Source organism: Phalangium opilio, unplaced genomic scaffold, assembly GCF_054372755.1.
Source record: "Phalangium opilio isolate 3A_F unplaced genomic scaffold, DU_Popi_V2 ptg000098l_1, whole genome shotgun sequence".
Taxonomy (NCBI): domain Eukaryota; kingdom Metazoa; phylum Arthropoda; class Arachnida; order Opiliones; family Phalangiidae; genus Phalangium; species Phalangium opilio.
Window position 1 is genome coordinate 2,387,777 of NW_028324201.1, and position 24,240 is coordinate 2,412,016.

The 24,240-nt window shown below is 39.3% G+C and overlaps 57 non-coding genes across 57 annotated transcripts; all 57 read right to left on the bottom strand.

The window, feature by feature from the left end:
- Window positions 1–39: 39 nt before the first annotated feature.
- On the bottom strand, window positions 40–112 carry TRNAR-UCG (transfer RNA arginine (anticodon UCG)). Its single transcript has one exon. It is a non-coding gene; the product is annotated as a tRNA-Arg (tRNA).
- Window positions 113–847: 735 nt separating this feature from the next.
- Window positions 848–920, bottom strand: TRNAR-ACG (transfer RNA arginine (anticodon ACG)). Its single transcript has one exon. It is a non-coding gene; the product is annotated as a tRNA-Arg (tRNA).
- A 91-nt stretch (window positions 921–1,011) lies between these two features.
- On the bottom strand, window positions 1,012–1,084 carry TRNAR-ACG (transfer RNA arginine (anticodon ACG)). Its single transcript has one exon. It is a non-coding gene; the product is annotated as a tRNA-Arg (tRNA).
- A 570-nt stretch (window positions 1,085–1,654) lies between these two features.
- TRNAR-ACG (transfer RNA arginine (anticodon ACG)) lies at window positions 1,655–1,727 on the bottom strand. The gene has a single exon. It is a non-coding gene; the product is annotated as a tRNA-Arg (tRNA).
- Window positions 1,728–1,818: 91 nt separating this feature from the next.
- TRNAR-ACG (transfer RNA arginine (anticodon ACG)) lies at window positions 1,819–1,891 on the bottom strand. Its single transcript has one exon. It is a non-coding gene; the product is annotated as a tRNA-Arg (tRNA).
- Window positions 1,892–2,953: 1,062 nt separating this feature from the next.
- TRNAR-ACG (transfer RNA arginine (anticodon ACG)) lies at window positions 2,954–3,026 on the bottom strand. Its single transcript has one exon. It is a non-coding gene; the product is annotated as a tRNA-Arg (tRNA).
- A 91-nt stretch (window positions 3,027–3,117) lies between these two features.
- TRNAR-ACG (transfer RNA arginine (anticodon ACG)) lies at window positions 3,118–3,190 on the bottom strand. Its single transcript has one exon. It is a non-coding gene; the product is annotated as a tRNA-Arg (tRNA).
- Window positions 3,191–3,760: 570 nt separating this feature from the next.
- On the bottom strand, window positions 3,761–3,833 carry TRNAR-ACG (transfer RNA arginine (anticodon ACG)). The gene has a single exon. It is a non-coding gene; the product is annotated as a tRNA-Arg (tRNA).
- A 91-nt stretch (window positions 3,834–3,924) lies between these two features.
- Window positions 3,925–3,997, bottom strand: TRNAR-ACG (transfer RNA arginine (anticodon ACG)). The gene has a single exon. It is a non-coding gene; the product is annotated as a tRNA-Arg (tRNA).
- Window positions 3,998–4,895: 898 nt separating this feature from the next.
- On the bottom strand, window positions 4,896–4,968 carry TRNAR-UCG (transfer RNA arginine (anticodon UCG)). Its single transcript has one exon. It is a non-coding gene; the product is annotated as a tRNA-Arg (tRNA).
- Window positions 4,969–5,053: 85 nt separating this feature from the next.
- Window positions 5,054–5,126, bottom strand: TRNAR-ACG (transfer RNA arginine (anticodon ACG)). The gene has a single exon. It is a non-coding gene; the product is annotated as a tRNA-Arg (tRNA).
- Window positions 5,127–5,217: 91 nt separating this feature from the next.
- TRNAR-UCG (transfer RNA arginine (anticodon UCG)) lies at window positions 5,218–5,290 on the bottom strand. The gene has a single exon. It is a non-coding gene; the product is annotated as a tRNA-Arg (tRNA).
- An 85-nt stretch (window positions 5,291–5,375) lies between these two features.
- Window positions 5,376–5,448, bottom strand: TRNAR-ACG (transfer RNA arginine (anticodon ACG)). The gene has a single exon. It is a non-coding gene; the product is annotated as a tRNA-Arg (tRNA).
- Window positions 5,449–5,539: 91 nt separating this feature from the next.
- TRNAR-UCG (transfer RNA arginine (anticodon UCG)) lies at window positions 5,540–5,612 on the bottom strand. Its single transcript has one exon. It is a non-coding gene; the product is annotated as a tRNA-Arg (tRNA).
- Window positions 5,613–5,861: 249 nt separating this feature from the next.
- On the bottom strand, window positions 5,862–5,934 carry TRNAR-UCG (transfer RNA arginine (anticodon UCG)). The gene has a single exon. It is a non-coding gene; the product is annotated as a tRNA-Arg (tRNA).
- A 577-nt stretch (window positions 5,935–6,511) lies between these two features.
- On the bottom strand, window positions 6,512–6,584 carry TRNAR-UCG (transfer RNA arginine (anticodon UCG)). The gene has a single exon. It is a non-coding gene; the product is annotated as a tRNA-Arg (tRNA).
- An 85-nt stretch (window positions 6,585–6,669) lies between these two features.
- Window positions 6,670–6,742, bottom strand: TRNAR-ACG (transfer RNA arginine (anticodon ACG)). Its single transcript has one exon. It is a non-coding gene; the product is annotated as a tRNA-Arg (tRNA).
- Window positions 6,743–6,833: 91 nt separating this feature from the next.
- TRNAR-ACG (transfer RNA arginine (anticodon ACG)) lies at window positions 6,834–6,906 on the bottom strand. The gene has a single exon. It is a non-coding gene; the product is annotated as a tRNA-Arg (tRNA).
- Window positions 6,907–7,318: 412 nt separating this feature from the next.
- On the bottom strand, window positions 7,319–7,392 carry TRNAR-ACG (transfer RNA arginine (anticodon ACG)). The gene has a single exon. It is a non-coding gene; the product is annotated as a tRNA-Arg (tRNA).
- A 255-nt stretch (window positions 7,393–7,647) lies between these two features.
- TRNAR-UCG (transfer RNA arginine (anticodon UCG)) lies at window positions 7,648–7,720 on the bottom strand. The gene has a single exon. It is a non-coding gene; the product is annotated as a tRNA-Arg (tRNA).
- Window positions 7,721–7,969: 249 nt separating this feature from the next.
- TRNAR-ACG (transfer RNA arginine (anticodon ACG)) lies at window positions 7,970–8,042 on the bottom strand. The gene has a single exon. It is a non-coding gene; the product is annotated as a tRNA-Arg (tRNA).
- Window positions 8,043–8,454: 412 nt separating this feature from the next.
- On the bottom strand, window positions 8,455–8,528 carry TRNAR-ACG (transfer RNA arginine (anticodon ACG)). The gene has a single exon. It is a non-coding gene; the product is annotated as a tRNA-Arg (tRNA).
- Window positions 8,529–8,783: 255 nt separating this feature from the next.
- On the bottom strand, window positions 8,784–8,856 carry TRNAR-UCG (transfer RNA arginine (anticodon UCG)). Its single transcript has one exon. It is a non-coding gene; the product is annotated as a tRNA-Arg (tRNA).
- A 409-nt stretch (window positions 8,857–9,265) lies between these two features.
- Window positions 9,266–9,338, bottom strand: TRNAR-ACG (transfer RNA arginine (anticodon ACG)). The gene has a single exon. It is a non-coding gene; the product is annotated as a tRNA-Arg (tRNA).
- Window positions 9,339–9,429: 91 nt separating this feature from the next.
- TRNAR-ACG (transfer RNA arginine (anticodon ACG)) lies at window positions 9,430–9,502 on the bottom strand. The gene has a single exon. It is a non-coding gene; the product is annotated as a tRNA-Arg (tRNA).
- Window positions 9,503–9,914: 412 nt separating this feature from the next.
- Window positions 9,915–9,988, bottom strand: TRNAR-ACG (transfer RNA arginine (anticodon ACG)). Its single transcript has one exon. It is a non-coding gene; the product is annotated as a tRNA-Arg (tRNA).
- Window positions 9,989–10,243: 255 nt separating this feature from the next.
- TRNAR-UCG (transfer RNA arginine (anticodon UCG)) lies at window positions 10,244–10,316 on the bottom strand. Its single transcript has one exon. It is a non-coding gene; the product is annotated as a tRNA-Arg (tRNA).
- A 570-nt stretch (window positions 10,317–10,886) lies between these two features.
- TRNAR-ACG (transfer RNA arginine (anticodon ACG)) lies at window positions 10,887–10,960 on the bottom strand. The gene has a single exon. It is a non-coding gene; the product is annotated as a tRNA-Arg (tRNA).
- Window positions 10,961–11,215: 255 nt separating this feature from the next.
- On the bottom strand, window positions 11,216–11,288 carry TRNAR-UCG (transfer RNA arginine (anticodon UCG)). The gene has a single exon. It is a non-coding gene; the product is annotated as a tRNA-Arg (tRNA).
- An 85-nt stretch (window positions 11,289–11,373) lies between these two features.
- On the bottom strand, window positions 11,374–11,446 carry TRNAR-ACG (transfer RNA arginine (anticodon ACG)). The gene has a single exon. It is a non-coding gene; the product is annotated as a tRNA-Arg (tRNA).
- A 576-nt stretch (window positions 11,447–12,022) lies between these two features.
- On the bottom strand, window positions 12,023–12,096 carry TRNAR-ACG (transfer RNA arginine (anticodon ACG)). Its single transcript has one exon. It is a non-coding gene; the product is annotated as a tRNA-Arg (tRNA).
- Window positions 12,097–12,351: 255 nt separating this feature from the next.
- TRNAR-UCG (transfer RNA arginine (anticodon UCG)) lies at window positions 12,352–12,424 on the bottom strand. The gene has a single exon. It is a non-coding gene; the product is annotated as a tRNA-Arg (tRNA).
- An 85-nt stretch (window positions 12,425–12,509) lies between these two features.
- On the bottom strand, window positions 12,510–12,582 carry TRNAR-ACG (transfer RNA arginine (anticodon ACG)). The gene has a single exon. It is a non-coding gene; the product is annotated as a tRNA-Arg (tRNA).
- A 576-nt stretch (window positions 12,583–13,158) lies between these two features.
- Window positions 13,159–13,232, bottom strand: TRNAR-ACG (transfer RNA arginine (anticodon ACG)). Its single transcript has one exon. It is a non-coding gene; the product is annotated as a tRNA-Arg (tRNA).
- Window positions 13,233–13,323: 91 nt separating this feature from the next.
- On the bottom strand, window positions 13,324–13,396 carry TRNAR-UCG (transfer RNA arginine (anticodon UCG)). Its single transcript has one exon. It is a non-coding gene; the product is annotated as a tRNA-Arg (tRNA).
- An 85-nt stretch (window positions 13,397–13,481) lies between these two features.
- TRNAR-ACG (transfer RNA arginine (anticodon ACG)) lies at window positions 13,482–13,554 on the bottom strand. Its single transcript has one exon. It is a non-coding gene; the product is annotated as a tRNA-Arg (tRNA).
- Window positions 13,555–14,292: 738 nt separating this feature from the next.
- On the bottom strand, window positions 14,293–14,365 carry TRNAR-UCG (transfer RNA arginine (anticodon UCG)). The gene has a single exon. It is a non-coding gene; the product is annotated as a tRNA-Arg (tRNA).
- A 577-nt stretch (window positions 14,366–14,942) lies between these two features.
- Window positions 14,943–15,015, bottom strand: TRNAR-UCG (transfer RNA arginine (anticodon UCG)). The gene has a single exon. It is a non-coding gene; the product is annotated as a tRNA-Arg (tRNA).
- An 85-nt stretch (window positions 15,016–15,100) lies between these two features.
- On the bottom strand, window positions 15,101–15,173 carry TRNAR-ACG (transfer RNA arginine (anticodon ACG)). Its single transcript has one exon. It is a non-coding gene; the product is annotated as a tRNA-Arg (tRNA).
- Window positions 15,174–15,747: 574 nt separating this feature from the next.
- On the bottom strand, window positions 15,748–15,820 carry TRNAR-ACG (transfer RNA arginine (anticodon ACG)). The gene has a single exon. It is a non-coding gene; the product is annotated as a tRNA-Arg (tRNA).
- Window positions 15,821–16,561: 741 nt separating this feature from the next.
- Window positions 16,562–16,634, bottom strand: TRNAR-UCG (transfer RNA arginine (anticodon UCG)). Its single transcript has one exon. It is a non-coding gene; the product is annotated as a tRNA-Arg (tRNA).
- A 250-nt stretch (window positions 16,635–16,884) lies between these two features.
- Window positions 16,885–16,957, bottom strand: TRNAR-UCG (transfer RNA arginine (anticodon UCG)). Its single transcript has one exon. It is a non-coding gene; the product is annotated as a tRNA-Arg (tRNA).
- Window positions 16,958–17,528: 571 nt separating this feature from the next.
- TRNAR-UCG (transfer RNA arginine (anticodon UCG)) lies at window positions 17,529–17,601 on the bottom strand. Its single transcript has one exon. It is a non-coding gene; the product is annotated as a tRNA-Arg (tRNA).
- An 85-nt stretch (window positions 17,602–17,686) lies between these two features.
- TRNAR-ACG (transfer RNA arginine (anticodon ACG)) lies at window positions 17,687–17,759 on the bottom strand. Its single transcript has one exon. It is a non-coding gene; the product is annotated as a tRNA-Arg (tRNA).
- A 413-nt stretch (window positions 17,760–18,172) lies between these two features.
- On the bottom strand, window positions 18,173–18,245 carry TRNAR-UCG (transfer RNA arginine (anticodon UCG)). Its single transcript has one exon. It is a non-coding gene; the product is annotated as a tRNA-Arg (tRNA).
- Window positions 18,246–18,330: 85 nt separating this feature from the next.
- On the bottom strand, window positions 18,331–18,403 carry TRNAR-ACG (transfer RNA arginine (anticodon ACG)). Its single transcript has one exon. It is a non-coding gene; the product is annotated as a tRNA-Arg (tRNA).
- A 574-nt stretch (window positions 18,404–18,977) lies between these two features.
- TRNAR-ACG (transfer RNA arginine (anticodon ACG)) lies at window positions 18,978–19,050 on the bottom strand. Its single transcript has one exon. It is a non-coding gene; the product is annotated as a tRNA-Arg (tRNA).
- A 741-nt stretch (window positions 19,051–19,791) lies between these two features.
- Window positions 19,792–19,864, bottom strand: TRNAR-UCG (transfer RNA arginine (anticodon UCG)). The gene has a single exon. It is a non-coding gene; the product is annotated as a tRNA-Arg (tRNA).
- A 250-nt stretch (window positions 19,865–20,114) lies between these two features.
- TRNAR-UCG (transfer RNA arginine (anticodon UCG)) lies at window positions 20,115–20,187 on the bottom strand. The gene has a single exon. It is a non-coding gene; the product is annotated as a tRNA-Arg (tRNA).
- Window positions 20,188–20,922: 735 nt separating this feature from the next.
- Window positions 20,923–20,995, bottom strand: TRNAR-UCG (transfer RNA arginine (anticodon UCG)). Its single transcript has one exon. It is a non-coding gene; the product is annotated as a tRNA-Arg (tRNA).
- An 85-nt stretch (window positions 20,996–21,080) lies between these two features.
- Window positions 21,081–21,153, bottom strand: TRNAR-ACG (transfer RNA arginine (anticodon ACG)). The gene has a single exon. It is a non-coding gene; the product is annotated as a tRNA-Arg (tRNA).
- A 91-nt stretch (window positions 21,154–21,244) lies between these two features.
- Window positions 21,245–21,317, bottom strand: TRNAR-UCG (transfer RNA arginine (anticodon UCG)). Its single transcript has one exon. It is a non-coding gene; the product is annotated as a tRNA-Arg (tRNA).
- Window positions 21,318–21,887: 570 nt separating this feature from the next.
- Window positions 21,888–21,961, bottom strand: TRNAR-ACG (transfer RNA arginine (anticodon ACG)). Its single transcript has one exon. It is a non-coding gene; the product is annotated as a tRNA-Arg (tRNA).
- Window positions 21,962–22,538: 577 nt separating this feature from the next.
- Window positions 22,539–22,611, bottom strand: TRNAR-UCG (transfer RNA arginine (anticodon UCG)). The gene has a single exon. It is a non-coding gene; the product is annotated as a tRNA-Arg (tRNA).
- A 577-nt stretch (window positions 22,612–23,188) lies between these two features.
- Window positions 23,189–23,261, bottom strand: TRNAR-UCG (transfer RNA arginine (anticodon UCG)). Its single transcript has one exon. It is a non-coding gene; the product is annotated as a tRNA-Arg (tRNA).
- A 249-nt stretch (window positions 23,262–23,510) lies between these two features.
- On the bottom strand, window positions 23,511–23,583 carry TRNAR-UCG (transfer RNA arginine (anticodon UCG)). Its single transcript has one exon. It is a non-coding gene; the product is annotated as a tRNA-Arg (tRNA).
- A 251-nt stretch (window positions 23,584–23,834) lies between these two features.
- TRNAR-UCG (transfer RNA arginine (anticodon UCG)) lies at window positions 23,835–23,907 on the bottom strand. Its single transcript has one exon. It is a non-coding gene; the product is annotated as a tRNA-Arg (tRNA).
- Between the last annotated feature and the right edge of the window lie 333 nt (window positions 23,908–24,240).

Consider the following 24,240-nt stretch of genomic DNA (forward strand, 5'->3'; position numbering starts at 1 on the left):
TTCCGTTATATTCTAATAATCATCTTTAAATGTTAATACCGAGCTTGCCAGGACTCGAACCTGGAATCTTCTGCTTCGAAGGCAGACGCGTTATCCATTACGCCACAAGCCCTTGCTTCGTTCTATCAAAAACCTTTCCAAACATTGTATTTATGCATTTTTATGACGCATAAAAGATCTTTAATTAAAATAAACACCGAGCTTGCCAGGACTCGAACCTAGAATCTTTTGCTCCGTCGGCAGACGCGTTATCCATTGCTCCACAAGCCGGTTGGAGGTTTATTTAAATGCTATTGAAGCATTGCAATATTATAAATTTTCCTTCCGTTATATTCTAATAGTCATCTTTACATGTTAATACCGAGCTTGCCAGGACTCTGAACTGGAATCTTCTGCTCCGTAGGCAGACGCGTTATCCATTGCGCCACAAGCCCGTTGGAGGTTAATCCAAATGCTATTGAAGCATTGCAATATTATAAATTTCCCTTCCGTTACATTCCAATAATCATCTTTAAATGTTAATACCGAGCTTCCCAGAACTCGAACCATAAATCTTCTGCTCCGTAGGCAGACGCGTTATCCATTGCGCCACAAGCCCGTTGGAGGTTAATCTAAATGCTATTGAAGCATTGCAATATTATAAATTTCCCTTCCGTTATATTCTAATAATCATCTTTAAATGTTAATACCGAGCTTGAAAGGAATCGAACCTGGAATCTTCTGCTTCGAAGGCAGACGCGTTATCCATTACGCCACAAGCCCTTGCTTCGTTCTATCAAAAACCTTTCCAAACATTGTATTTATGCATTTTTATGACGCATAAAAGATCTTTAATTAAAATAAACACCGAGCTTGCCAGGACTCGAACCTAGAATCTTTTGCTCCGTAGGCAGACGCGTTATCCATTGCGCCACAAGCCCGTTGGAGGTTTATCTAAATGCTATTGAAGCATTTTAATATTTTAAATTTCCCTTCCGTTATATTCTAATAGTCATCTTTAAATGTTAATACCGAGCTTGCCAGGACTCGAACCTGGAATCTTCTGCTCCGTAGGCAGACGCGTTATCCATTGCGCCACAAGCCCGTTGGAGGTTTATTTAAATGCTATTGAAGCATTGCAATATTATAAATTTTCCTTCCGTTATATTCTAAAAATCATCTTTAATGTTAATACCGAGCTAGCCGGGACTCGAACCATGAATCTTATGCTTTGAAGGCAGACGCTTTATCCATTACGCCACAAGCCCTTGCTTCGTTCTATCAAAAACTTTTCCAAACATTGTATTTATACATTTTTATGACGCATAAAAGATCTTTAATTAAAATAAACACCGAGCTTGCCATGACTCGAACCTAGAATCTTTTGCTCCGTAGGCAGACGCGTTATCCATTGCGCCACAAACCCGTTGGAGGTTAATCCAAATGCTATTGAAGCATTGCAATATTATAAATTTCCCTTCCGTTATATTCTAATAATCATCTTTAAATGTTAATACCGAGCTTGAAAGGAATCGAACCTGGAATCTTCTGCTTCGAAGGCAGACGCGTTATCCATTACGCCACAAGCCCTTGCTTCGTTCTATCAAAAACCTTTCCAAACATTGTATTTATGCATTTTTATGACGCATAAAAGATCTTTAATTAAAATAAACACCGAGCTTGCCAGGACTCGAACCTAGAATCTTTTGCTCCGTAGGCAGACGCGTTATCCATTGCGCCACAAGCCCGTTGGAGGTTTATCTAAATGCTATTGAAGCATTTTAATATTTTAAATTTCCCTTCCGTTATATTCTAATAGTCATCTTTAAATGTTAATACCGAGCTTGCCAGGACTCGAACCTGGAATCTTCTGCTCCGTAGGCAGACGCGTTATCCATTGCGCCACAAGCCCGTTGGAGGTTTATTTAAATGCTATTGAAGCATTGCAATATTATAAATTTTCCTTCCGTTATATTCTAAAAATCATCTTTAATGTTAATACCGAGCTAGCCGGGACTCGAACCATGAATCTTATGCTTTGAAGGCAGACGCTTTATCCATTACGCCACAAGCCCCTTTGAGGTTAATCTAAATGCTATTGAAGCAATGCAATATTATAAATTTCCCTTCCGTTATATTCTAATTATCATCTTTAAATGTTAATACCGAGCTTGCCAGGACTCGAACCTGGAATCTTATGCTTTGAAGGCAGACGCTTTATCCATTACGCCAAGAGCCCTTGCTTCGTTCTATCAAAAACCTTTCCAAACATTGTATTTATGCATTTTTATGACGCATAAAAGATCTTTAATTAAAATAAACACCGAGCTTGCCAGGACTCGAACCTAGAATCTTTTGCTCCGTCGGCAGACGCGTTATCCATTGCTCCACAAGCCCGTTGGAGGTTTATTTAAATGCTATTGAAGCATTGCAATATTATAAATTTTCCTTCCGTTATATTCTAATAGTCATCTTTACATGTTAATACCGAGCTTGCCAGGACTCTGAACTGGAATCTTCTGCTCCGTAGGCAGACGCGTTATCCATTGCGCCACAAGCCCGTTGGAGGTTAATCCAAATGCTATTGAAGCATTGCAATATTATAAATTTCCCTTCCGTTACATTCCAATAATCATCTTTAAATGTTAATACCGAGCTTCCCAGAACTCGAACCTTAAATCTTCTGCTCCGTAGGCAGACGCGTTATCCATTGCGCCACAAGCCCGTTGGAGGTTAATCTAAATGCTATTGAAGCATTGCAATATTATAAATTTCCCTTCCGTTATATTCTAATAATCATCTTTAAATGTTAATACCGAGCTTGAAAGGAATCGAACCTGGAATCTTCTGCTTCGAAGGCAGACGCGTTATCCATTACGCCACAAGCCCTTGCTTCGTTCTATCAAAAACCTTTCCAAACATTGTATTTATGCATTTTTATGACGCATAAAAGATCTTTAATTAAAATAAACACCGAGCTTGCCAGGACTCGAACCTAGAATCTTTTGCTCCGTAGGCAGACGCGTTATCCATTGCGCCACAAGCCCGTTGGAGGTTTATCTAAATGCTATTGAAGCATTTTAATATTTTAAATTTCCCTTCCGTTATATTCTAATAGTCATCTTTAAATGTTAATACCGAGCTTGCCAGGACTCGAACCTGGAATCTTCTGCTCCGTAGGCAGACGCGTTATCCATTGCGCCACAAGCCCGTTGGAGGTTTATTTAAATGCTATTGAAGCATTGCAATATTATAAATTTTCCTTCCGTTATATTCTAAAAATCATCTTTAATGTTAATACCGAGCTAGCCGGGACTCGAACCATGAATCTTATGCTTTGAAGGCAGACGCTTTATCCATTACGCCACAAGCCCTTGCTTCGTTCTATCAAAAACTTTTCCAAACATTGTATTTATACATTTTTATGACGCATAAAAGATCTTTAATTAAAATAAACACCGAGCTTGCCATGACTCGAACCTAGAATCTTTTGCTCCGTAGGCAGACGCGTTATCCATTGCGCCACAAACCCGTTGGAGGTTAATCCAAATGCTATTGAAGCATTGCAATATTATAAATTTCCCTTCCGTTATATTCTAATAATCATCTTTAAATGTTAATACCGAGCTTGAAAGGAATCGAACCTGGAATCTTCTGCTTCGAAGGCAGACGCGTTATCCATTACGCCACAAGCCCTTGCTTCGTTCTATCAAAAACCTTTCCAAACATTGTATTTATGCATTTTTATGACGCATAAAAGATCTTTAATTAAAATAAACACCGAGCTTGCCAGGACTCGAACCTAGAATCTTTTGCTCCGTAGGCAGACGCGTTATCCATTGCGCCACAAGCCCGTTGGAGGTTTATCTAAATGCTATTGAAGCATTTTAATATTTTAAATTTCCCTTCCGTTATATTCTAATAGTCATCTTTAAATGTTAATACCGAGCTTGCCAGGACTCGAACCTGGAATCTTCTGCTCCGTAGGCAGACGCGTTATCCATTGCGCCACAAGCCCGTTGGAGGTTTATTTAAATGCTATTGAAGCATTGCAATATTATAAATTTTCCTTCCGTTATATTCTAAAAATCATCTTTAATGTTAATACCGAGCTAGCCGGGACTCGAACCATGAATCTTATGCTTTGAAGGCAGACGCTTTATCCATTACGCCACAAGCCCTTGCTTCGTTCTATCAAAAACTTTTCCAAACATTGTATTTATACATTTTTATGACGCATAAAAGATCTTTAATTAAAATAAACACCGAGCTTGCCATGACTCGAACCTAGAATCTTTTGCTCCGTAGGCAGACGCGTTATCCATTGCGCCACAAACCCGTTGGAGGTTAATCCAAATGCTATTGAAGCATTGCAATATTATAAATTTCCCTTCCGTTACATTCCAATAATCATCTTTAAATGTTAATACCGAGCTTGCCAGGACTCGAACCTTAAATCTTCTGCTCCGTAGGCAGACGCGTTATCCATTGCGCCACAAGCCCGTTTGAGGTTAATCTAAATGCTATTGAAGCATTGCAATATTATAAATTTCCCTTCCGTTATATTCTAAAAATCATCTTTAAATGTTAATACCGAGCTTGCCAGGACTCGAACCTTTAATCTTCTGCTTCGCAGGCAGACACGTTATCCATTACGCCACAAGCCCTTGCTTCGTTCTATAAAAAACCTTTCCAAACATTGTATTTATGCATTTTTATGACGCATAAAAGATCTTTAATTAAAACAAACACCGAGCTTCCCAGAACTCGAACCTTAAATCTTCTGCTCCGTAGGCCGACGCGTTATCCATTGCGCCACAAGCCCGTTGGAGGTTAATCTAAATGCTATTGAAGCATTGCAATATTATAAATTTCCCTTCCGTTATATTCTAATAATCATCTTTAAATGTTAATACCGAGCTTGCAAGGAATCGAACCTGGAATCTTCTGCTTCGAAGGCAGACGCGTTATCCATTACGCCACAAGCCCTTGCTTCGTTCTATCAAAAACCTTTCCAAACATTGTATTTATGCATTTTTATGACGCATAAAAGATCTTTAATTAAAATAAACACCGAGCTTGCCAGGACTCGAACCTAGAATCTTTTGCTCCGTAGGCAGACGCGTTATCCATTGCGCCACAAGCCCGTTTGAGGTTAATCTAAATGCTATTGAAGCATTGCAATATTATAAATTTCCCTTCCGTTATATTCTAAAAATCATCTTTAAATGTTAATACCGAGCTTGCCAGGACTCGAACCTGGAATCTTCTGCTTCGAAGGCAGACGCGTTATCCATTACGCCACAAGCCCCTGCTTCGTTCTATCAAAAACTTTTCCAAACATTGTATTTATGCATTTTTATGACGCATAAAAGATCTTTAATTAAAATAAACACCGAGCTTGCCAGGACTCGAACCTAGAGTCTTTTGCTCCGTAGGCAGACGCGTTATCCATTGCGCCACAAGCCCGTTGGAGGTTTACTTAAATGCTATTGAAGCATTGCAATATTATAAATTTTCCTTCCGTTATATTCTAAAAATCATCTTTAAATGTTAATACCGAGCTTGCCGGGACTCGAACCTGGAATCTTTTGCTTCGAAGGCAGACGCGTTATCCATTACGCCACAAGCCCATGCTTCGTTCTAACAAAAACTTTTCCAAACATTGTATTTATGCATTTTTATGACGCATAAAAGATCATTAATTTAAATAAACACCGAGCTTGCCAAGACTTTAACCTGGAATCTTCTGCTCCGTAGGCAGACGCGTTATCCATTGCGCCACAAGCCCCTTTGAGGTTAATCTAAATGCTATTGAAGCAATGCAATATTATAAATTTCCCTTCCGTTATATTCTAATAATCATCTTTAAATGTTAATACCGAGCTTGCCAGGACTCGAACCTGGAATCTTCTGCTTCGAAGGCAGACGCGTTATCCATTACGCCACAAGCCCTTGCTTCGTTCTATCAAAAACCTTTCCAAACATTGTATTTATGCATTTTTATGACGCATAAAAGATCTTTAATTAAAATAAACACCGAGCTTGCCAGGACTCGAACCTAGAATCTTTTGCTCCGTCGGCAGACGCGTTATCCATTGCTCCACAAGCCGGTTGGAGGTTTATTTAAATGCTATTGAAGCATTGCAATATTATAAATTTTCCTTCCGTTATATTCTAATAGTCATCTTTACATGTTAATACCGAGCTTGCCAGGACTCTGAACTGGAATCTTCTGCTCCGTAGGCAGACGCGTTATCCATTGCGCCACAAGCCCGTTGGAGGTTAATCCAAATGCTATTGAAGCATTGCAATATTATAAATTTCCCTTCCGTTACATTCCAATAATCATCTTTAAATGTTAATACCGAGCTTCCCAGAACTCGAACCTTAAATCTTCTGCTCCGTAGGCAGACGCGTTATCCATTGCGCCACAAGCCCGTTGGAGGTTAATCTAAATGCTATTGAAGCATTGCAATATTATAAATTTCCCTTCCGTTATATTCTAATAATCATCTTTAAATGTTAATACCGAGCTTGCAAGGAATCGAACCTGGAATCTTCTGCTTCGAAGGCAGACGCGTTATCCATTACGCCACAAGCCCTTGCTTCGTTCTATCAAAAACCTTTCCAAACATTGTATTTATGCATTTTTATGACGCATAAAAGATCTTTAATTAAAATAAACACCGAGCTTGCCAGGACTCGAACCTAGAATCTTTTGCTCCGTAGGCAGACGCGTTATCCATTGCGCCACAAGCCCGTTGGAGGTTTATCTAAATGCTATTGAAGCATTTTAATATTTTAAATTTCCCTTCCGTTATATTCTAATAGTCATCTTTAAATGTTAATACCGAGCTTGCCAGGACTCGAACCTGGAATCTTCTGCTCCGTAGGCAGACGCGTTATCCATTGCGCCACAAGCCCGTTGGAGGTTTATTTAAATGCTATTGAAGCATTGCAATATTATAAATTTTCCTTCCGTTATATTCTAAAAATCATCTTTAATGTTAATACCGAGCTAGCCGGGACTCGAACCAGGAATCTTATGCTTTGAAGGCAGACGCTTTATCCATTACGCCACAAGCCCTTGCTTCGTTCTATCAAAAACTTTTCCAAACATTGTATTTATACATTTTTATGACGCATAAAAGATCTTTAATTAAAATAAACACCGAGCTTGCCATGACTCGAACCTAGAATCTTTTGCTCCGTAGGCAGACGCGTTATCCATTGCGCCACAAACCCGTTGGAGGTTAATCCAAATGCTATTGAATTATTGCAATATTATAAATTTCCCTTCCGTTACATTCCAATAATCATCTTTAAATGTTAATACCGAGCTTTGCCAGGACTCGAACCTGGAAACTTCTGCTCCGTAGGCAGACGCGTTATCCATTGCGCCACAAGCCCGTTGGAGGTTAATCCAAATGCTATTGAAGCATTGCAATATTATAAATTTCCCTTCCGTTACATTCCAATAATCATCTTTAAATGTTAATACCGAGCTTGCCAGGACTCGAACCTTAAATCTTCTGCTCCGTAGGCAGACGCGTTATCCATTGCGCCACAAGCCCGTTGGAGGTTAATCTAAATGCTATTGAAGCATTGCAATATTATAAATTTCCCTTCCGTTATATTCTAATAATCATCTTTAAATGTTAATACCGAGCTTGCAAGGAATCGAACCTGGAATCTTCTGCTTCGAAGGCAGACGCGTTATCCATTACGCCACAAGCCCTTGCTTCGTTCTATCAAAAACCTTTCCAAACATTGTATTTATGCATTTTTATGACGCATAAAAGATCTTTAATTAAAATAAACACCGAGCTTGCCAGGACTCGAACCTAGAATCTTTTTCTCCGTAGGCAGACGCGTTATCCATTGCGCCACAAGCCCGTTGGAGGTTTATCTAAATGCTATTGAAGCATTTTAATATTTTAAATTTCCCTTCCGTTATATTCTAATAGTCATCTTTAAATGTTAATACCGAGCTTGCCAGGACTCGAACCTGGAATCTTCTGCTCCGTAGGCAGACGCGTTATCCATTGCGCCACAAGCCCGTTGGAGGTTTATTTAAATGCTATTGAAGCATTGCAATATTATAAATTTTCCTTCCGTTATATTCTAAAAATCATCTTTAATGTTAATACCGAGCTAGCCGGGACTCGAACCAGGAATCTTATGCTTTGAAGGCAGACGCTTTATCCATTACGCCACAAGCCCTTGCTTCGTTCTATCAAAAACTTTTCCAAACATTGTATTTATACATTTTTATGACGCATAAAAGATCTTTAATTAAAATAAACACCGAGCTTGCCATGACTCGAACCTAGAATCTTTTGCTCCGTAGGCAGACGCGTTATCCATTGCGCCACAAACCCGTTGGAGGTTAATCCAAATGCTATTGAATTATTGCAATATTATAAATTTCCCTTCCGTTACATTCCAATAATCATCTTTAAATGTTAATACCGAGCTTTGCCAGGACTCGAACCTGGAAACTTCTGCTCCGTAGGCAGACGCGTTATCCATTGCGCCACAAGCCCGTTGGAGGTTAATCCAAATGCTATTGAAGCATTGCAATATTATAAATTTCCCTTCCGTTACATTCCAATAATCATCTTTAAATGTTAATACCGAGCTTGCCAGGACTCGAACCTTAAATCTTCTGCTCCGTAGGCAGACGCGTTATCCATTGCGCCACAAGCCCGTTTGAGGTTAATCTAAATGCTATTGAAGCATTGCAATATTATAAATTTCCCTTCCGTTATATTCTAAAAATCATCTTTAAATGTTAATACCGAGCTTGCCAGGACTCGAACCTGGAATCTTCTGCTTCGAAGGCAGACGCGTTATCCATTACGCCACAAGCCCTTGCTTCGTTCTATCAAAAACCTTTCCAAACATTGTATTTATGCATTTTTATGACGCATAAAAGATCTTTAATTAAAACAAACACCGAGCTTTTCAGAACTCGAACCTTAAATCTTCTGCTCCGTAGGCAGACGCGTTATCCATTGCGCCACAAGCCCGTTGGAGGTTAATCTAAATGCTATTGAAGCATTGCAATATTATAAATTTCCCTTCCGTTATATTCTAATAATCATCTTTAAATGTTAATACCGAGCTTGCAAGGAATCGAACCTGGAATCTTCTGCTTCGAAGGCAGGCGCGTGTTATCCATTACGCCACAAGCCCTTGCTTCGTTCTATCAAAAACCTTTCCAAACATTGTATTTATGCATTTTTATGACGCATAAAAGATCTTTAATTAAAATAAACACCGAGCTTGCCAGGACTCGAACCTAGAATCTTTTGCTCCGTAGGCAGACGCGTTATCCATTGCGCCACAAGCCCGTTGGAGGTTTATCTAAATGCTATTGAAGCATTTTAATATTTTAAATTTCCCTTCCCTTATATTCTAATAGTCATCTTTAAATGTTAATACCGAGCTTGCCAGGACTCGAACCTGGAATCTTCTGCTCCGTAGGCAGACGCGTTATCCATTGCGCCACAAGCCCGTTGGAGGTTTATGTAAATGCTATTGAAGCATTGCAATATTATAAATTTTCCTTCCGTTATATTCTAAAAATCATCTTTAATGTTAATACCGAGCTAGCCGGGACTCGAACCAGGAATCTTATGCTTTGAAGGCAGACGCTTTATCCATTACGCCACAAGCCCTTGCTTCGTTCTATCAAAAACTTTTCCAAACATTGTATTTATACATTTTTATGACGCATAAAAGATCTTAAATTAAAATAAACACCGAGCTTGCCATGACTCGAACCTAGAATCTTTTGCTCCGTAGGCAGACGCGTTATCCATTGCGCCACAAACCCGTTGGAGGTTAATCCAAATGCTATTGAATTATTGCAATATTATAAATTTCCCTTCCGTTACATTCCAATAATCATCTTTAAATGTTAATACCGAGCTTTGCCAGGACTCGAACCTGGAACCTTCTGCTCCGTAGGCAGACGCGTTATCCATTGCGCCACAAGCCCGTTGGAGGTTAATCCAAATGCTATTGAAGTATTGCAATATTATAAATTTCCCTTCCGTTACATTCCAATAATCATCTTTAAATGTTAATACCGAGCTTGCCAGGACTCGAACCTTAAATCTTCTGCTCCGTAGGCAGACGCGTTATCCATTGCGCCACAAGCCCGTTTGAGGTTAATCTAAATGCTATTGAAGCATTGCAATATTATAAATTTCCCTTCCGTTATATTCTAAAAATCATCTTTAAATGTTAATACCGAGCTTGCCAGGACTCGAACCTGGAATCTTCTGCTTCGAAGGCAGACGCGTTATCCATTACGCCACAAGCGCTTGCTTCGTTCTATCAAAAACCTTTCCAAACATTGTATTTATGCATTTTTATGACGCATAAAAGATCTTTAATTAAAACAAACACCGAGCTTCCCAGAACTCGAACCTTAAATCTTCTGCTCCGTAGGCAGACGCGTTATCCATTGCGCCACAAGCCCGTTGGAGGTTTATTTAAATGCTATTGAAGCATTGCAATATTATAAATTTTCCTTCCGTTATATTCTAAAAATCATCTTTAATGTTAATACCGAGCTAGCCGGGACTCGAACCAGGAATCTTATGCTTTGAAGGCAGACGCTTTATCCATTACGCCACAAGCCCTTGCTTCGTTCTATCAAAAACTTTTCCAAACATTGTATTTATACATTTTTATGACGCATAAAAGATCTTTAATTAAAATAAACACCGAGCTTGCCATGACTCGAACCTAGAATCTTTTGCTCCGTACGCAGACGCGTTATCCATTGCGCCACAAACCCGTTGGAGGTTAATCCAAATGCTATTGAATTATTGCAATATTATAAATTTCCCTTCCGTTACATTCCAATAATCATCTTTAAATGTTAATACCGAGCTTTGCCAGGACTCGAACCTGGAACCTTCTGCTCCGTAGGCAGACGCGTTATCCATTGCGCCACAAGCCCGTTGGAGGTTAATCCAAATGCTATTGAAGCATTGCAATATTATAAATTTCCCTTCCGTTACATTCCAATAATCATCTTTAAATGTTAATACCGAGCTTGCCAGGACTCTAACCTTAAATCTTCTGCTCCGTAGGCAGACGCGTTATCCATTGCGCCACAAGCCCGTTGGAGGTTAATCTAAATGCTATTGAAGCATTGCAATATTATAAATTTTCCTTCCGTTATATTCTAATAATCATCTTTAAATGTTAATACCGAGCTTGCAAGGAATCGAACCTGGAATCTTCTGCTTCGAAGGCAGACGCGTTATCCATTACGCCACAAGCCCTTGCTTCGTTCTATCAAAAACCTTTCCAAACATTGTATTTATGCATTTTTATGACGCATAAAAGATCTTTAATTAAAATAAACACCGAGCTTGCCAGGACTCGAACCTAGAATCTTTTGCTCCGTAGGCAGACGCGTTATCCATTGCGCCACAAGCCCGTTGGAGGTTTATCTAAATGCTATTGAAGCATTTTAATATTTTAAATTTCCCTTCCCTTATATTCTAATAGTCATCTTTAAATGTTAATACCGAGCTTCCCAGGACTCGAAACTGGAATCTTCTGCTCCGTAGGCAGACGCGTTATCCATTGCGCCACAAGCCCGTTGGAGGTTTATGTAAATGCTATTGAAGCATTGCAATATTATAAATTTTCCTTCCGTTATATTCTAAAAATCATCTTTAATGTTAATACCGAGCTAGCCGGGACTCGAACCAGGAATCTTATGCTTTGAAGGCAGACGCTTTATCCATTACGCCACAAGCCCTTGCTTCGTTCTATCAAAAACTTTTCCAAACATTGTATTTATACATTTTTATGACGCATAAAAGATCTTTAATTAAAATAAACACCGAGCTTGCCATGACTCGAACCTAGAATCTTTTGCTCCGTAGGCAGACGCGTTATCCATTGCGCCACAAACCCGTTGGAGGTTAATCCAAATGCTATTGAATTATTGCAATATTATAAATTTCCCTTCCGTTACATTCCAATAATCATCTTTAAATGTTAATACCGAGCTTTGCCAGGACTCGAACCTGGAACCTTCTGCTCCGTAGGCAGACGCGTTATCCATTGCGCCACAAGCCCGTTGGAGGTTAATCCAAATGCTATTGAAGCATTGCAATATTATAAATTTCCCTTCCGTTACATTCCAATAATCATCTTTAAATGTTAATACCGAGCTTGCCAGGACTCTAACCTTAAATCTTCTGCTCCGTAGGCAGACGCGTTATCCATTGCGCCACAAGCCCGTTGGAGGTTAATCTAAATGCTATTGAAGCATTGCAATATTATAAATTTCCCTTCCGTTATATTCTAATAATCATCTTTAAATGTTAATACCGAGCTTGCAAGGAATCGAACCTGGAATCTTCTGCTTCGAAGGCAGACGCGTTATCCATTACGCCACAAGCCCTTGCTTCGTTCTATCAAAAACCTTTCCAAACATTGTATTTATGCATTTTTATGACGCATAAAAGATCTTTAATTAAAATAAACACCGAGCTTGCCAGGACTCGAACCTAGAATCTTTTGCTCCGTAGGCAGACGCGTTATCCATTGCGCCACAAGCCCGTTGGAGGTTTATCTAAATGCTATTGAAGCATTTTAATATTTTAAATTTCCCTTCCCTTATATTCTAATAGTCATCTTTAAATGTTAATACCGACCTTGCCAGGACTCGAAACTGGAATCTTCTGCTCCGTAGGCAGACGCGTTATCCATTGCGCCACAAGCCCGTTGGAGGTTTATGTAAATGCTATTGAAGCATTGCAATATTATAAATTTTCCTTCCGTTATATTCTAAAAATCATCTTTAATGTTAATACCGAGCTAGCCGGGACTCGAACCAGGAATCTTATGCTTTGAAGGCAGACGCTTTATCCATTACGCCACAAGCCCTTGCTTCGTTCTATCAAAAACTTTTCCAAACATTGTATTTATACATTTTTATGACGCATAAAAGATCTTTAATTAAAATAAACACCGAGCTTGCCATGACTCGAACCTAGAATCTTTTGCTCCGTAGGCAGACGCGTTATCCATTGCGCCACAAACCCGTTGGAGGTTAATCCAAATGCTATTGAATTATTGCAATATTATAAATTTCCCTTCCGTTACATTCCAATAATCATCTTTAAATGTTAATACCGAGCTTTGCCAGGACTCGAACCTGGAACCTTCTGCTCCGTAGGCAGACGCGTTATCCATTGCGCCACAAGCCCGTTGGAGGTTAATCCAAATGCTATTGAAGCATTGCAATATTATAAATTTCCCTTCCGTTATATTCTAAAAATCATCTTTAAATGTTAATACCGAGCTTGCCAGGACTCGAACCTGGAATCTTCTGCTTCGAAGGCAGACGCGTTATCCATTACGCCACAAGCGCTTGCTTCGTTCTATCAAAAACCTTTCCAAACATTGTATTTATGCATTTTTATGACGCATAAAAGATCTTTAATTAAAACAAACACCGAGCTTGCCAGGACTCGAACCTAGAATCTTTTGCTCCGTAGGCAGACGCGTTATCCATTGCGCCACAAGCCCGTTGGAGGTTTATTTAAATGCTATTGAAGCATTGCAATATTATAAATTTTCCTTCCGTTATATTCTAAAAATCATCTTTAAATGTTAATACCGAGCTTGCCGGGACTCGAACCTGGAATCTTTTGCTTCGAAGGCAGACGCGTTATCCATTACGCCACAAGCAGGGGCTGCTTCGTTCTATCAAAAACTTTTCCAAACATTGTATTTATGCATTTTTATGACGCATAAAAGATCTTTAATTAAAATAAACACCGAGCTTGCCAGGACTCGATCCTAGAATCTTTTGCTCCGTAGGCAGCTGCGTTATCCGTTGCGCCACAAGCCCGTTGGAGGTTAATCTAAATGCTATTGAAGCATTGCAATATTATAAATTTTCCTTCCGTTATATTCTAAAAATCATCTTTAAATTCTAATACCGAGCTTGCCGGGACTCGAACCTGGAATCTTCTGCTTCGAAGGCAGACGCGTTATCCATTTAGCCACAAGCCCTTGCTTCGTTCTATCAAAAACATTTCCAAACATTGTATTTATGCATTTTTATGACGCATAAAAGATCATTAATTTAAATAAACACCGAGCTTGCCAAGACTTGAACCTGGAATCTTCTGCTCCGTAGGCAGACGCGTTATCTATTGCGCCACAAGCCCGCTGGAGGTTAATCTAAATGCTATTGAATCATTGCAATATTATAAATTTTCCTTCCGTTACATTCCAATAATCATCTTTAAATGTTAATACCGAGCTTGCCAGGACTCGAACCTGGAATCTTCTGCTTCGAAGGGAGACGCGTTATCCATTGCGCCACAAGCCCGTTGGAGGTTAATCCAAATGCAATTGAAGCATTGCAATATTATAAATTTCCCTTCCGTTACATTCCAATAATCATCTTTAAATGTTAATACCGAGCTTCCCAGAACTCGAACCTTAAATCTTCTGCTCCGTAGGCAGACGCGTTATCCATTGCGCCACAAGCCCGTTGGAGGTTAATCTAAATGCTATTGAAGCATTGCAATATTATAAATTTCCCTTCCGTTATATTCTAATAATCATCTTTAAATGTTAATACCGAGCTTGCCAGGACTCAAGACTGGAATCTTCTGCTTCGAAGGCAGACGCGTTATCCATTACGCCACAAGCCCTTGCTTCGTTCTATCAAAAACTTTTCCAAACATTGTATTTATGCATTTTTATGACGCATAAAAGATCTTTAATTAAAATAAACACCGAGCTTGCCATGACTCGAACCTAGAATCTTTTGCTCCGTAGGCAGACGCGTTATCCATTGCGCCACAAGCCCGTTAAAGGTTAATCTAAATGCTATTGAAGCATTGCAATATTATAAATTTCCCTTCTGTTATATTCAAATAATCATCTTTAAATGTTAATACCGAGCTTGCCAGGACTCGAACCTGGAATCTTCTGCTTCGAAGGCAGACGCGTTATCCATTACGCCACAAGCCCTTGTTTCGTTCTATCAAAAACTTTTCCAAACATTGTATTTATGCATTTTTATGACGCATAAAAGATCTTTAATTATAATAAACACCGAGCTTGCCAGGACTCGAACCTAGAATCTTTTGCTCCGTAGGCAGACGCGTTATCCATTGCGCCACAAGCCCGTTGGAGGTTTATTTAAATGCTATTGAAGCATTGCAATATTATAAATTTTCCTTCCGTTATATTCTAAAAATCATCTTTAAATGTTAATACCGAGCTTGCCGGGACTCGAACCTGGAATCTTTTGCTTCGAAGGCAGACGCGTTATCCATTACGCCACAAGCAGGGGCTGCTTCGTTCTATCAAAAACTTTTCCAAACATTGTATTTATGCATTTTTATGACGCATAAAAGATCTTTAATTAAAATAAACACCGAGCTTGCCAGGACTCGATCCTAGAATCTTTTGCTCCGTAGGCAGCTGCGTTATCCGTTGCGCCACAAGCCCGTTGGAGGTTAATCTAAATGCTATTGAAGCATTGCAATATTATAAATTTTCCTTCCGTTATATTCTAAAAATCATCTTTAAATTCTAATACCGAGCTTGCCGGGACTCGAACCTGGAATCTTCTGCTTCGAAGGCAGACGCGTTATCCATTAAGCCACAAGCCCTTGCTTCGTTCTATCAAAAACATTTCCAAACATTGTATTTATGCATTTTTATGACGCATAAAAGATCATTAATTTAAATAAACACCGAGCTTGCCAAGACTTGAACCTGGAATCTTCTGCTCCGTAGGCAGACGCGTTATCCATTGCGCCACAAGCCCGCTGGAGGTTAATCTAAATGCTATTGAATCATTGCAATATTATAAATTTTCCTTCCGTTACATTCCAATAATCATCTTTAAATGTTAATACCAAGCTTGCCAGGACTCGAACCTGGAATCTTCTGCTTCGAAGGGAGACGCGTTATCCATTGCGCCACAAGCCCGTTGGAGGTTAATCCAAATGCAATTGAAGCATTGCAATATTATAAATTTCCCTTCCGTTACATTCCAATAATCATCTTTAAATGTTAATACCGAGCTTCCCAGAACTCGAACCTTAAATCTTCTGCTCCGTAGGCAGACGCGTTATCCATTGCGCCACAAGCCCGTTGGAGGTTAATCTAAATGCTATTGAAGCATTGCAATATTATAAATTTCCCTTCCGTTATATTCTAATAATCATCTTTAAATGTTAATACCGAGCTTGCCAGGACTCAAGACTGGAATCTTCTGCTTCGAAGGCAGACGCGTTATCCATTACGCCACAAGCCCTTGCTTCGTTCTATCAAAAACTTTTCCAAACATTGTATTTATGCATTTTTATGACGCATAAAAGATCTTTAATTAAAATAAACACCGAGCTTGCCATGACTCGAACCTAGAATCTTTTGCTCCGTAGGCAGACGCGTTATCCATTGCGCCACAAGCCCGTTAAAGGTTAATCTAAATGCTATTGAAGCATTGCAATATTATAAATTTCCCTTCTGTTATATTCAAATAATCATCTTTAAATGTTAATACCAAGCTTGCCAGGACTCGAACCTGGAATCTTCTGCTTCGAAGGCAGACGCGTTATCCATTACGCCACAAGCCCTTGTTTCGTTCTATCAAAAACTTTTCCAAACATTGTATTTATGCATTTTTATGACGCATAAAAGATCTTTAATTATAATAAACACCGAGCTTGCCAGGACTTGAACCTAGAATCGTTTGCTCCGTAGGCAGACGCGTTATGCATTGCGCCACAAGCCCGTTGGAAGTTAATCTAAATGCTATTGAAGCATTGCAATATTATAAATTTCCCTTCCGTTATTTTTTTAATAGTCATCTTTAAATGTTAATACCGAGCTTGCCAAGACTCGAACCTGGAATCTTCTGCTTCGAAGGCAGACGCGTTATCCATTACGCTACAAGCCCTTGCTTCGTTTTATCAAAAACTTTTCCAAACATTGTATTTATGCATTTTTATGACGCATAAAAGATCTTTAATTTAAGTAAACACCGAGCTTGCCAGGACTCGATCCTAGAATCTTTTGCTCCGTAGGCAGCTGCGTTATCCGTTGCTCCACAAGCCCGTTGGAGGTTTATCTAAATGCTATTGAAGCATTGCAATATTATAAATTTCCCTTGCGTTATACTCTAATAATCATCTTTAAATGTTAATACCGAGCTTGCCAGGACTCGAACCTTAAATCTTCTCCTTCGAAGGCAGACGCGTTATCCATTACGCCACAAGCCCTTGCTTCGTTTCATCAAAAAACTTTCCAAACATTGTATTTATGCATTTTTATGACGCATAAAAGATCTTAAATTAAAATAAACACCGAGCTTGCCAGGACTCAAACCTGGAATCTTCTGCTTCGTTGGCAGACGCGTTATCCTTTGCGCCACAAGCCCGTTGGAGGTCAATCTAAATGCTATTGAAGCATTGCAATATTATAAATTTCCCTTCTGTTATATTCAAATAATCATCTTTAAATGTTAATACCGAGCTTGCCAGGACTCGAACCTGGAATCTTCTGCTTCGAAGGCAGACGCGTTATCCATTACGCCACAAGCCCTTGTTTCGTTCTATCAAAAACTTTTCCAAACATTGTATTTATGCATTTTTATGACGCATAAAAGATCTTTAATTATAATAAACACCGAGCTTGCCAGGACTCGAACCTAGAATCTTTTGCTCCGTAGGCAGACGCGTTATCCATTGCGCCACAAGCCCGTTGGAGGTTTATTTAAATGCTATTGAAGCATTGCAATATTATAAATTTCCCTTGCGTTATACTCTAATAATCATCTTTAAATGTTAATACCGAGCTTGCCAGGACTCGAACCTTAAATCTTCTCCTTCGAAGGCAGACGCGTTATCCATTACGCCACAAGCCCTTGCTTCGTTTCATCAAAAAACTTTCCAAACATTGTATTTATGCATTTTTATGACGCATAAAAGATCTTAAATTAAAATAAACACCGAGCTTGCCAGGACTCAAACCTGGAATCTTCTGCTCCGTTGGCAGACGCGTTATCCATTGCGCCACAAGCCCGTTGGAGGTCAATCTAAATGCTATTGAAGCATTGCAATATTATAAATTTCCCTTCTGTTATATCCAAATAATCATCTTTAAATGTTAATACCGAGCTTGCCAGGACTCGAACCTGGAATCTTCTGCTTCGAAGGCAGACGCGTTATCCATTACGCCACAAGCCCTTGTTTCGTTCTATCAAAAACTTTTCCAAACATTGTATTTATGCATTTTTATGACGCATAAAAGATCTTTAATTATAATAAACAACGAGCTTGCCAGGACTCGAACCTAGAATCTTTTGCTCCGTAGGCAGACGCGTTATCCATTGCGCCACAAGCCCGTTGGAGGTTTATTTAAATGCTATTGAAGCATTGCAATATTATAAATTTTCCTTCCGTTATATTCTAAAAATCATCTTTAAATGTTAATACCGAGCTTGCCGGGACTCGAACCTGGAATCTTTTGCTTCGAAGGCAGACGCGTTATCCATTACGCCACAAGCAGGGGCTGCTTCGTTCTATCAAAAACTTTTCCAAACATTGTATTTATGCATTTTTATGACGCATAAAAGATCTTTAATTAAAATAAACACCGAGCTTGCCAGGACTCGATCCTAGAATCTTTTGCTCCGTAGGCAGCTGCGTTATCCGTTGCGCCACAAGCCCGTTGGAGGTTAATCTAAATGCTATTGAAGCATTGCAATATTATAAATTTTCCTTCCGTTATATTCTAAAAATCATCTTTAAATTCTAATACCGAGCTTGCCGGGACTCGAACCTGGAATCTTCTGCTTCGAAGGCAGACGCGTTATCCATTAAGCCACAAGCCCTTGCTTCGTTCTATCAAAAACATTTCCAAACATTGTATTTATGCATTTTTATGACGCATAAAAGATCATTAATTTAAATAAACACCGAGCTTGCCAAGACTTGAACCTGGAATCTTCTGCTCCGTAGGCAGACGCGTTATCCATTGCGCCACAAGCCCGCTGGAGGTTAATCTAAATGCTATTGAATCATTGCAATATTATAAATTTTCCTTCCGTTACATTCCAATAATCATCTTTAAATGTTAATACCAAGCTTGCCAGGACTCGAACCTGGAATCTTCTGCTTCGAAGGGAGACGCGTTATCCATTGCGCCACAAGCCCGTTGGAGGTTAATCCAAATGCAATTGAAGCATTGCAATATTATAAATTTCCCTTCCGTTACATTCCAATAATCATCTTTAAATGTTAATACCGAGCTTCCCAGAACTCGAACCTTAAATCTTCTGCTCCGTAGGCAGACGCGTTATCCATTGCGCCACAAGCCCGTTGGAGGTTAATCTAAATGCTATTGAAGCATTGCAATATTATAAATTTCCCTTCCGTTATATTCTAATATTCATCTTTAAATGTTAATACCGAGCTTGCCAGGACTCAAGACTGGAATCTTCTGCTTCGAAGGCAGACGCGTTATCCATTACGCCACAAGCCCTTGCTTCGTTCTATCAAAAACTTTTCGAAACATTGTATTTATGCATTTTTATGACGCATAAAAGATCTTTAACTAAAATAAACACCGAGCTTGCCATGACTCGAACCTAGAATCTTTTGCTCCGTAGGCAGACGCGTTATCCATTGCGCCACAAGCCCGTTAAAGGTTAATCTAAATGCTATTGAAGCATTGCAATATTATAAATTTCCCTTCTGTTATATTCAAATAATCATCTTTAAATGTTAATATCGAGCTTGCCAGGACTCGAACCTGGAATCTTCTGCTTCGAAGGCAGACGCGTTATCCATTACGCCACAAGCCCTTGTTTCGTTCTATCAAAAACTTTTCCAAACATTGTATTTATGCATTTTTATGACGCATAAAAGATCTTTAATTATAATAAACACCGAGCTTGCCAGGACTTGAACCTAGAATCGTTTGCTCCGTAGGCAGACGCGTTATGCATTGCGCCACAAGCCCGTTGGAAGTTAATCTAAATGCTATTGAAGCATTGCAATATTATAAATTTCCCTTCCGTTATTTTTTTAATAGTCATCTTTAAATGTTAATACCGAGCTTGCCAAGACTCGAACCTGGAATCTTCTGCTTCGAAGGCAGACGCGTTATCCATTACGCTACAAGCCCTTGCTTCGTTTTATCAAAAACTTTTCCAAACATTGTATTTATGCATTTTTATGACGCATAAAAGATCTTTAATTTAAGTAAACACCGAGCTTGCCAGGACTCGATCCTAGAATCTTTTGCTCCGTAGGCAGCTGCGTTATCCGTTGCTCCACAAGCCCGTTGGAGGTTTATCTAAATGCTATTGAAGCATTGCAATATTATAAATTTCCCTTGCGTTATACTCTAATAATCATCTTTAAATGTTAATACCGAGCTTGCCAGGACTCGAACCTTAAATCTTCTCCTTCGAAGGCAGACGCGTTATCCATTACGCCACAAGCCCTTGCTTCGTTTCATCAAAAAACTTTCCAAACATTGTATTTATGCATTTTTATGACGCATAAAAGATCTTAAATTAAAATAAACACCGAGCTTGCCAGGACTCAAACCTGGAATCTTCTGCTCCGTTGGCAGACGCGTTATCCATTGCGCCACAAGCCCGTTGGAGGTCAATCTAAATGCTATTGAAGCATTGCAATATTATAAATTTCCCTTCCGCTATATTCTAATAATCATCTTTAAATGTTAATACCGAGCTTGCCAGGACTCGAACCTAGAATCTTCTGCTCCGTAGGCAGACGCGTTATGCACATCGCCACAAGCCTGATGGAGGTTAATCTAGATGCTATTGAAGCATTGCAATATTATAAACCTCCCTTCCGTTATATTCTAATAACCATCTTTAAATGTTAATACCGAGCTTGCCAGGACTCGAACCTGGAATTTTCTGCTTCGAAGGCAGACGCGTTATCCATTACGCCACAAGCCCTTGCTTCGTTCTATCAAAAACTTTTCCAAACATTGTATTTATGCATTTTTATGACGCATAAAAGATCTTTAATTAAAACAAACACCGAGCTTGCCAGGACTCGAACCTAGAATCTTTTGCTCCGTAGGCAGACGCGTTATCCATTGCGCCACAAGCCCGTTGGAGGTTTATTTAAATGCTATTGAAGCATTGCAATATTATAAATTTTCCTTCCGTTATATTCTAAAAATCATCTTTAAATGTTAATACCGAGCTTGCCGGGACTCGAACCTGGAATCTTTTGCTTCGAAGGCAGACGCGTTATCCATTACGCCACAAGCCCATGCTTCGTTCTATCAAAAACTTTTCCAAACATTGTATTTATGCATTTTTATGACGCATAAAAGATCTTTAATTAAAATAAACACCGAGCTTGCCATGACTCGAACCTAGAATCTTTTGCTCCGCAGGCAGACGCTTTATCCATTGCGACACAAGCCCATTGGAGGTTAATCTAAATGCTATTGAAGCATTGCAATATTATAAATTTTCCTTCCGTTATATTCTAAAAATCATCTTTAATGTTAATACCGAGCTAGCCGGGACTCGAACCAGGAATCTTATGCTTTGAAGGCAGACGCTTTATCCATTACGCCACAAGCCCTTGCTTCGATCTATCAAAAACCATTCCAAACATTGTATTTATGCATTTTTATGAGGCATAAAAGATCTTTAATTAAAATAAACACCGAGCTTGCCATGACTCGAACCTAGAATCTTTTGCTCCGTAGGCAGACGCGTTATCCATTGCGCCACAAACCCGTTGGAGGTTAATCCAAATGCTATTGAAGCATTGCAATATTATAAATTTCCCTTCCGTTGCATTCCAATAATCATCTTTAAATGTTAATACCGAGCTTTGCCAGGACTCGAACCTGGAACCTTCTGCTCCGTAGGCAGACGCGTTATCCATTGCGCCACAAGCCCGTTGGAGGTTAATCCAAATGCTATTGAAGCATTGCAATATTATAAATTTCCCTTCCGTTACATTCCAATAATCATCTTTAAATGTTAATACCGAGCTTGCCAGGACTCGAACCTTAAATCTTCTGCTCCGTAGGCAGACGCGTTATCCATTGCGCCACAAGCCCGTTTGAGGTTAATCTAAATGCTATTGAAGCATTGCAATATTATAAATTTCCCTTCCGTTATATTCTAAAAATCATCTTTAAATGTTAATACCGAGCTTGCCGGGACTCGAACCTGGAATCTTCTGCTTCGAAGGCAGACGCGTTATCCATTAAGCCACAAGCCCTTGCTTCGTTCTATCAAAAACATTTCCAAACATTGTATTTATGCATTTTTATGACGCATAAAAGATCATTAATTTAAATAAACACCGAGCTTGCCAAGACTTTAACCTGGAATCTTCTGCTCCGTAGGCAGACGCGTTATCCATTGCGCCACAAGCCCCTTTGAGGTTAATCTAAATGCTATTGAAGCAATGCAATATTATAAATTTCCCTTCCGTTATATTCTAATAATCATCTTTAAATGTTAATACCGAGCTTGCCAGGACTCGAACCTGGAATCTTCTGCTTCGAAGGCAGACGCGTTATCCATTACGCCACAAGCCCTTGCTTCGTTCTATCAAAAACTTTTCCAAACATTGTATTTATGCATTTTTATGACGCATAAAAGATCTTTAATTAAAATAAACACCGAGCTTGCCAGGACTCGAACCTAGAACCTTTTGCTCCGTCGGCAGACGCGTTATCCATTGCTCCACAAGCCCGTTGGAGGTTTATTTAAATGCTATTGAAGCATTGCAATATTATAAATTTTCCTTCCGTTATATTCTAATAGTCATCTTTAAATGTTAATACCGAGCTTGCCAGGACTCTGAACTGGAATCTTCTGCTCCGTAGGCAGACGCGTTATCCATTGCGCCACAAGCCCGTTGGAGGTTAATCCAAATGCTATTGAAGCATTGCAATATTATAAATTTCCCTTCCGTTACATTCCAATAATCATCTTTAAATGTTAATACCGAGCTTCCCAGAACTCGAACCTTAAATCTTCTGCTCCGTAGGCAGACGCGTTATCCATTGCGCCACAAGCCCGTTGGAGGTTAATCTAAATGCTATTGAAGCATTGCAATATTATAAATTTCCCTTCCGTTATATTCTAATAATCATCTTTAAATGTTAATACCGAGCTTGCCAGGACTCAAACCTGGAATCTTCTGCTTCGAAGGCAGACGCGTTATCCATTACGCCACAAGCCCTTGTTTCGTTCTATCAAAAACCTTTCCAAACATTGTATTTATGCATTTTTATGACGCATAAAAGATCTTTAATTAAAATAAACACCGAACTTGCCATGACTCGAACCTAGAATCTTTTGCTCCGTAGGCAGACGCGTTATCCATTGCGCCACAAGCCCGTTAAAGGTTAATCTAAATGCTATTGAAGCATTGCAATATTATAAATTTCCCTTCTGTTATATTCAAATAATAATCTTTAAATGTTAATACCGAGCTTGCCAGGACTCGAACCTGGAATCTTCTGCTTCGAAGGCAGACGCGTTATCTTTTACGCCACAAGCCCTTGTTTCGTTCTATCAAAAACTTTTCCAAACATTGCATTTATGCATTTTTATGACGCATAAAAGATCTTTAATTATAATAAACACCGAGCTTGCCAGGACTCGAACCTAGAATCTTTTGCTCCGTAGGCAGACGCGTTATTCATTGCGCCACAAGCCCGTTGGAAGTTAATCTAAATGCTATTGAAGCATTGCAATATTATAAATTTCCCTTCCGTTATTTTTTTTAATAGTCATCCTTAAATGTTAATACCGAGCTTGCCAAGACTCGAACCTGGAATCTTCTGCTTCGAAGGCAGACGCGTTAACCATTACGCTACAAGCCCTTGCTTCGTTTTATCAAAAACTTTTCCAAACATTGTATTTATGCATTTTTATGACGCATAAAAGATCTTTAATTTAAGTAAACACCGAGCTTGCCAGGACTCGATCCTAGAATCTTTTGCTCCGTAGGCAGCTGCGTTATCCGTTGCGCCACAAGCCCGTTGGAGGTTTATCTAAATGCTATTGAAGCATTGCAATATTATAAATTTCCCTTGCGTTATATTCTAATAATCATCTTTAAATGTTAATACCGAGCTTGCCAGGACTCAAACCTGGAATCTTCTGCTCCGTTGGCAGACGCGTTATCCATTGCGCCACAAGCCCGTTGGAGGTCA